The sequence below is a fragment of the Manihot esculenta genome, chromosome 1 (assembly GCF_001659605.2).
Source record: "Manihot esculenta cultivar AM560-2 chromosome 1, M.esculenta_v8, whole genome shotgun sequence".
Taxonomy (NCBI): Eukaryota; Viridiplantae; Streptophyta; class Magnoliopsida; order Malpighiales; family Euphorbiaceae; genus Manihot; species Manihot esculenta.
The window spans coordinates 33,130,537-33,140,204 of NC_035161.2; positions in this window are offsets into that span (position 1 = coordinate 33,130,537).

Here is a 9,668-nt window from a genome sequence, read left to right on the forward strand (position 1 = left end):
TGGTGATCTCTACTAGTTCGGGTCCTGCTAAGGACCTCTCTCCTACCTCTTCCCAGCAAACAGGTGATCTGCACTTCCTTCCATATAAAGCTTCATATGGGGCCATCCCGATGCTAGCATGATGACTGTTATTGTAGGCAAACTCCACCAAAGGTAGATGCTGCCTCCAAGAACCGCCAAAGTCCATCACACACATTCTCAGCATATCTTCTATGGTCTGGATGGTCCTCTCTGACTGTCCGTCTGTCTGTGGATGGAAGGCAGTGCTAAAATCCAACCTAGTACCCATGGCATTCTGCAGACTCCGCCAAAATCTGGAGGTGAACTGGGGCCCTCTATCTGACACGATAGAAACAGGAACCCCATGCAATCTGACTATCTCATCAACGTACACCTGCGCCAACTTGTCCACAGAATAGCCACTCCTGACAGGGATGAAGTGAGCAGATTTGGTGAGTCTGTCCACAATCACCCATATGGAGTCCACTCTGTTGGACGCCGCCGGTAACCCCACTACAAAATCCATAGCTATATTCTCCCATTTCCACTCTGGAATAGGTAGCGGGTTAAGCATTCCAGCCGGCTTCTGATGCTCCAGCTTCACCCTCTGACAAACTTCGCAGGCTGACACAAACTGTGCCACTTCTCTCTTCATAGCTGGCCACCAATAAACTTTCTTCAGATCCTGATACATTTTGGTGGCTCCGGGGTGAATGCTGTATCTTGCATTATGAGCCTCTCTCATAATGTCTCCTTTTAGCCCTATGTCATCTGGTACACACAATCGACTCCCATAGCGGAGGATCCCCTTGTTGTCAAATCTGAACTCGCTGTCTTTGCCCGACTGAACAGTCCTGGCAATCTTTACTAACTCTGGGTCCTCATGCTGTTTCTGAGCCACCTGCTCCAGAAACACGGGTGTCACTTTCATCTGAGCGACCAAGGCACCTGTACCAGACAACTCCAACTGTAGACCTTCCTCAATGAGCTTGTAAAACTCCTTCACCACTGGTCTTCTCTCTACCGTGATGTGGGATAGACTGCTTAGTGACTTCCGGCTTAGGGCGTCAGCCACAACATTCGCCTTACCCGGATGATACTGAATCTTGCAATCATAGTCACTCAGCAACTCTACCCATCTCCTATGTCTCAAATTCAAATCCCTCTGACTCAAGATGTACTGCAAGCTTTTATGATCTGTGAAGATCTCACATCTTACCCCATAGAGGTAATGCCTCCACATCTTGAGTGCAAAGATTACTGCTGCCATCTCAAGGTCATGTGTGGGGTAATTCAACTCATGCTTCTTTAGCTGCCTAGAAGCATAAGCAATCACCCTCTCATTCTGCATAAGCACACAACCCAGTCCCACACGGGACGCATCACAAAAGACTGTAAAGTCTGCATCACTAGATGGCAGAGCTAAAACTGGTGCTGAAGTCAACCTCTTCTTAAGCTCTTCAAAACTCTCCTCGCACTGGTCGGTCCACACAAATTTCTGATTCTTCCTGGTTAGTCTGGTCAGAGGAGCTGCTATCTTTGAGAAGTCCTGAACGAACCTCCTGTAGTAACCTGCCAAACCTAAGAAACTCCTGATCTCTGTCACTGAAGTGGGTCGAGGCCAGTTAGCCACAGTCTCCGTCTTCTTGGGGTCTACCTCTATTCCATTCTCTGACACTACATGCCCCAAGAATGAAATGCTCCTCAGCAAGAACTCACACTTTGAGAACTTGGCATACAAGCCATGCTCCCTCAAGGTCTGCAAAACCAACCGCAGATGATGGGCATGCTCCTCTGCATTCCTGGAATACACTAAGATATCATCTATGAAGACAATAACAAAGTGATCCAGGTACTGGCTAAACACTCTATTCATGAGATCCATGAATGCTGCAGGGGCGTTAGTTAACCCGAATGGCATCACAAGGAACTCAAAATGCCCATATCTGGTCCTGAAAGCTGTCTTTGGTACGTCCTCTTCCCTGATCCTCAACTGATGGTACCCCGATCTCAGATCTATTTTGGAGAAACAACCCGCTCCTGCTAGCTGGTCGAATAGATCGTCGATCCTTGGCAATGGGTACTTATTCTTGGTAGTGACTTTGTTCAACTGCCTGTAGTCGATACAAAGTCTAAGGGATCCATCCTTCTTTCTCACAAACAAAACTGGAGCACCCCAGGGTGAGGTACTCGGTCGGATGAAGCCCTTGTCTACCAGCTCCTGTAACTGCTCCTTCAACTCTTTCAATTCTGCTGGCGCCATCCTGTAGGGAGGGATAGAGATCGGTCGGGTTCCAGGCATCAGTTCTATCTCGAACTCTATCTCCCTAGCAGGTGGTAAACCTGGCAGCTCGTCTGGGAACACATCTAAGAACTCTCTAACCACTGGCACCGAGGCGGGCTCTCTGACCTGACTATTAAGCTCTCTCACATGAGCCAAATACCCCTGACATCCCTTCCTAAGCAACCTACGAGCCTGAAGAGCTGAGATCATACCTCTAGGTGTACCCCTCCTGTCTCCTCTGAAGACGACCTCTGATCCATCCTGACCTCTGAACCTGACTACCTTGTCCCTGCAGTCCAAGGTAGCACCATGGGTAGATAACCAGTCCATCCCTAGAATGACGTCAAAATCTGTCAAATCTAGAACCACTAGGTCGGCGGACATGCATCTCCCCTCAACAAAAACTGGACTACACTGACAGACTGACTCTGCCACTGATGGATCACACTTGGGTCCACTGACCCAGAGAGGACACTCTAACTCAGAGATCATCAATCCCAACCTCTCTACGGCCCTCGGAGCAATAAAAGAATGAGATGCACCAGGGTCCATCAATGCATATACATCCGAACATCCAATGACGAGATTACCTGCCACCACGGTGTTGGATGCGTCTGCCTCCTGCTGTGTCATTGTGAAGATCCGTGCTGGGGCTGACGGACCTTCTCCTCTGAAACCCGCTGAAGAAGAGGCTGCTCCTCTCCCTCTGCCTCTGCCACTGGCCTGAGTCATGGCTGGAGCTGCTGGCTGCGCTACACTGCCTGAAGCTGTCTGCTGGGACTGAGCCATTGGGGCCACTCTTGGACAGTCTCGAGCCATATGCCCCTCCTGACCACATCTGAAGCAGGCGTTCGTCCCAAACCGACATACTCCCTTGTGTGGTCTACCACACCTTGCACAAACTGCATTATCCGCACCAGAGCTTGAGCCACTTCCAAATCCCAGACTGGACTTAACCTTGTTCCAGAACTTATTCTTCTTACCCTTGGGTTTACTCCATCTCTTATTGCCTGAAGCTGCTGCACTAAGGGTAGAGGGATCTAACTTTCCCCCACCCGGAGTTTTAGAACCAGAAGCTTGTGCCACTGTCTGTTTAACTGTCCCCTGAATAATGGCACTAGCCTCCATTCTCCTAGCCATGTCTACTATGGCGTGAAAACTCTCTCTATCTGCTGACTGTACCAAGGAGGAATACCTGGGATGGAGCTTCATGATATACCTCCTCGACTTCTTCTGGTCTGTGCTAAGGTCTTGCCCTGCAAATGGCAGCAACTCCATAAACCTGTCGGTATATTCGTCTACACTCATGTCATCAGTTTGCCTCAACTGCTCGAATTCTATCATCTTCAATTCCCTTGAACTATCAGGGAAAGCCCATCCTGCAAACTCGTTTGCAAACTCTTCCCAAGTCATGTTGTCCACTCTCGGGTTCACATAATTTTTGAACCACTCCCGTGCCTTTTTGCACTTAAGCGTGAACCCGGCCATCTGAATGGCTCTACTGTCATCCGCCCCTATCTCATCTGTAATTGCCTTGACCCGCTCCAAGTACACGAACGGATCACCACCGGTCTCAAACTGGGGAGCACCCAGCTTCATATAGTCTGTCATCTTAACCTTGCTCCCACTGGCTGAGCTAGGTCTAGGTGGTTGAGCAACTGGGGCTGCTGGTTCCGCAGGTGGTGGAGGTGGTGCAACATTTTCGGAGGTAGGGTTTGCTGGATTTGGATGGTAGGGTGGAGGTGGATACATTGGGTACTGAGAGTATGGTGGGTAGTATGGTGGGTAGTATGGTGGGTATGGCATCTGTGTGGGATAAGGGGTGAAATTAGGGTAATCCGATGTACCTCCCATCGAATACCCGGGATGTTGTGAGAAATATGGGTAGTGAGGTGGCTGTACAAATCCCGAGGCCTGAGTGCCTCCTTGGGATTCTCCCATTCCTTCTTCTGACATACTGACTCCCAAACTGCCATCCCTCCTCTGTTCCACGTCCATATCATCCCCCATATCCTCAGACGCTCCTCCCTGAACTGTTCCTCTGACTGATCTGCTTCTACCCAGATCCAGAGACCTTCTAGGGTCTCTTGCTACTCTGTCCCTGTTGGACCTGCTTGACATTGCCCTAGGCAATGTAGGAGGACGGGCGCTCATGCCCTCATCCTCAGGTGGTACTCCAGTCAATCTTGCTGATCGACGAGTTCCTCTCATCCTGTTTTCTGAAAAACAGTACACATCAAGCAAGCATTAGCATCATATGGTTCATGTGGGCACACATGAACCCTCATCACATACATCACATATCATAGCATATCATTAATGCACATGCATATTATCATGGCATTTCACATCATCATGCAAGACAGGACTCCGCATCCTATCCTAGTGGACATGATCTTTTCCTATTGTGCTTGACCTTCTATAACATCTATGAGCCCGACACTCTAGGTCCGACCATATGAACCTAGGGCTCTGATACCATTCTGTAACGCCCCGGAAATCCGGACCGCTACCGGCGCTAGGATCCGGGTCGACTTAAGGCCGCCGGGACCCGTAGCAAGCCTGACATATAACCTGTAAACCTGTATAATCCCATACATGATCAACCACATGCATAAAAATTAAAACTTTTCTTTCCATAAGCATCAACCAAACTCAACCTGTGCATAACATTAACATAACATTGATCCCTCTGTGGGATCTCATCTGTGCCCCCAATGGGCAACATAACATCTGTTGAGTTGGTATACATAAACATCATATAAATCTCTAAGATCATGTTTAAAAGGGATACAACAATCTATGGTCAAGCACACCTCTAACATCCATAAACATCATCTCATAACTATACTGATTAATACTTTACATTACAATTTGATCATGTCCATTGCTAGCTATTACATAAGCATGACTTCTTTACTCTATCCGGACTCCTGCACTATACTGTACCTGCAAGCCTGGGGGTAAAGGAGAGGGGTGAGCTAAAAGCCCAGTGAGTAGAGCTATTAAAACACGTTAACACTATGCTCTATGAAATGCATCATAACACAAACAGTTCACATAAAGGTTGAGTGAACTCGTCACCAATTAGTCCAAGTTAACTCTGTGCCAGGCCTGTAGAATGGGGTCCTGGTCTTTCCTGTCAGAACATACATTACTTACCATATTCCCAGGGCCTCCTCTGGCTCCTGGTCTTTAAGTCCCATAACCGTGCTAGACCATAGGATGGAATCCTGGTCTTTCCTTACTCTGTGCCAGGCCTGTAGACTGGGGCCTGGACTTGCTTACTCTGTGCCAGACCTGTAGCATGGGGCCTGGTCTTCCTGTCTTGGACTAACTGGGTCATCCGACATTCACCCACAACAACAATAATTTATGCAATGCGGCATATTCGTGAAAACTAATGCAATCATCCTATTGCATAATCATGATGCATGAAACATGATAAAGCATTTAATTTTAAAAGATTAAGTTTTAGTTCCACTCACATCTGGCTGACTCTGACAACACCGAAGCAGCTGAACTCACTGCTGGGGTCCGCGGTTCCTCGGGTCCGAACCTACACAGGTGGACTCAAATGAGGGACCAAACATACTTGAACATAACTATAAACTACTCCCCAAAAACCCCCTAAAACATCCTGAAAGCATCACATAAAAACATGCAAGAAATGGCTGAACAAGGCACTTTCGGTGGCAGGTTCGGCGGCCGAAAGTCCCTCCAGAGCCGAAAGTCAGGCAGGTTCGGCGGCACCTTCGGCGGCCGAAACTCCTAGACAGAGACGAAACTCATGCATGTTCGGCGGCACTTTCGGCGGCCGAAACTGCCCGACAGAGACGAAAGTCTCCCTTTCGGGGGCAAGCTTCGGCAGCCGAAAGGCTGCCTTCCCAGCCATGTTCGGCGGCCGAAAGTGCCTTCGGCTGCCGAACCTGGTTCCTGCCAAGGGCAGAAACTTGGCTCCCTTTGCACATTTCGCCTCCAAACCTTAAATCATGCATATAGCTCAACTAAAACATGCATACAAGTTCCTAGGGGTCTCAAAACATCAAATACCCCAACTACAACACTTCAAACATACTCAAGCAAGCCACATTGTTCAAAACATCAATATAGACCCATAAACTCAACATATACCCTACATGCATTTCTACCCATAGATCTTGCATAAAACTTATTTAAAACACATAAGGAGCTTAAGATCGGCCCTTACCTCTTGAAGATCGAGAGGGAGACGACCTAAACTTGGAGATCCACGAAAATGAGCTCCTGAGTTCCCAAAGCTCCAAAACTTGTTTCAAAAGCTTAAATCTTCCAAACCAAGTGAAAACAAGTGAAAATCTTGAAAGATTTAGAGGAAGAACATCAAAAATGGGTGAGGGACGGCGGAGAGCTCACCTTGGTCGAAAATGGGAAAAAGCTCGCCCGTTTTCGGCTAAGGGACCCTTTTATAGTGGCTGGCCAGACCACGTTCGGGGGCCGAATGTGCCTCCGTATGCATGCCATGTTCGGCGGCCGAACATGAGGTTCGGCGGCCGAACCTGGACTTCCCTCACTCATGCTTTCGGGGGCCTAACGTGCCTCCAAAATGCATGCATGTTCGGCGGCCGAACTTGACTTTCGGCGGCCGAACCTGGGTTTTCCTCCAAAGACTTTTCATGTAAAAACTCATTTAATTTCTTACTTAAAAACATAAAATACATGAAAACATTTCATAAAATCATAGTTTTACCCTTCTAGAGGTTTCCGACATCCGAGGTCCCACCGGACGGTAGGGATTCCGATACCGGAGTCTAGCCGGGTATTACAACTATCAATTCATTTGAGCACGGCCATACATTTCTCAGTCTCACTTATCGAGGGGCCCAGAAGATATATCTCTCGGAGAGAAGGACAAATCCTATCTTGATTGTTCATTATCCTCTACATAATTTCTATCATGCTCAATCATAACCTTTATGATTGTCCGATTAAAGACAATATTTGGTTATGTCAAAACATAATAGTCCTCATGTCGGAAACTATGACAATCTCAAGTCAAAGTATTAAGATATAACTATTTTAAAATTCACTTATGACAATAATCCATGTAGTGATCTCAGTACGGGTCCATCCAATACTTTGTTCTCTAATAAGTATCTATAATTATTAAATTATATCAGCATATACATAATTATCTCATGATTATCAATCAATAATCATATTAGTTATATATTATTATTATCAACATAATAATAAGCAACTATGGATGATAATTATTATTATATAACATGCAAACAAATAATAATGATAAAAACATCTTTTATTAATAACCAAAACAATATAAAAAATGTCCAAAATAATGGTTTAGGGCATATACACTAATAATCTTTATCCAGATATCTCTATAATATTCATTCAACTAGAGAAAACTTCATCTGACTTAAATTGTGAAAATTCTATACTGATATTTAATGGTTAAATTTATTTAAATAGTAAAAAATATATATATTTTTTTAATTTGAGTTATATATAAATTGATCAAACTACTCAATTTAACATGATCTTAAATTTTGTAGAACAGATAATATTATATGATCGTATATGATTTAAATTAAATATAAAAATTGAGGAGGTAAGGTGAATTTGAGAAATTCATTTTAAATTGAAAATGGTTGTCTTAAGAAACACAACATGAGTTTTTCTTTTCCTAAATTTCAATACCGCATATTTATAATAATAAATATTATTCTAAAAACTATAACAATAAATTAGAAGGCGTGGCCATGGAGCACAGTTCTCTATACAGTGCACGAATATTTGCCAATCGTTGACTGTGTTTTATAGTTCTTTAGCAAGGTTGCCTTATATTTGCCTTAATTTTACTGCTTTTTTGCATGGTTTTCTGTGACTATCTATTAAAATTTTTCTATCCTTCTGTGTTTCTTTTCCTTTGCTTGCTTCGGTGTCTTAAATGCAATTTTGTGCATGGACTAAGTGCTAAAAAAATAAATATTGCAGAGATATTTGGGTAAGATTGCATTAAATATTTTCAGATTAACCCTGCCTTCTTATGCCTTTTGCTCGGTGAAAGATGTGCTTTAACTATCAATACAAAATCTCTATCATTTAGTTCTGTCAGTTTGTGAGGGAGAAGAGAAAGTGTAGAGATATATGGATAAGGATATGTATTACATACTATGAGATTTGCTTTGCCTTCTTTTACTCTGTGCATTCTATTGGAGATACGTGTCAAATTAATCACAGTATGCAATTGTATTTCTTCTGTGTTCCTGCTTTAGTGCTTAAACTTGTATTATTATTTTGGGATTGCATTCATCAGTGACTCAAATTATACATTATCTCAGAACATATGCTGTTCAAATTTAATAGAATTAATGTTTCATGAGGAAAGCAGGACAAATGATAGCTCTGCATTTGACATAATCAATTTTTAAGCAAGGGATTCAGTTAGCAGTAAGCAAGAGCATGTTTTGCACTTCAACGAGCATTTTGTGATTCTTCTACCATACATCCATTACTCATAGTCATAGATGTATTTTGCGGCGGCTGAAGTTGTGATAAGGGGAAGGTTTGCGGGAAGAGGAAGCTGAGGATGAAGAGGGCTCGAGCACAACGAGGCGCTCGCAGAGGCATAAGCGGCAGAAGCGGGTGAATTGCCAATGTGGATGACGGTCGCAAAATACTGACAAATTATACAAAAAGAAAGGCACTAACCTTTGTGTTTGATGGTGCATGTTCATATTCCAACTTTGCTAAAGCATGAGCTGGAGCATTTCCCGCCAGAGGAACAGGGGACCAATTATAAATTTGAAGACCAGCTGAACATCCATAACAATCCTCTTGCCCAACGCCTAAGCTTGTTGCAAGCCCCTCGCCAGTCTACAACAGTTTTACTATCAAATTCAACGATCACATATGGAAAGCCCAGCTCAAGAGTCGGTTGGCTTGGAGACCATCAATCAAAGCTTTTCTTTTCTATGATAGTTTCTTACCTCTCAAAATAAAATAAAATTATTTTAATATTTTATTATAATTTTTGTCCTAATTTTCATTTAAAAATTTATTTTCTCTTTAATTATAATTGGAGATGAGAATAAAAAAGAAAGAAAAAAAGAAATTGTTGCTTAAAGAAGTTGTTGCTTTCTATCTGGGTCTATAAATTTTCCATTTTACGACGTAGTTTGTGTGTATTTATATTATACATCCGAAATTTATTAAAAAAAAATTAGCAAGTATTAATGTTTATAGAAAGATATATTAAATTTTAATGTTTGTGATTAATATATATAGAAATGTGGTTTTGATGAGAAGTTAAATATTGTTAAGAGAAAATAAAATTAATAGGAAGGAAATATGTTAATTAAATTAACAAATACATTTTAAA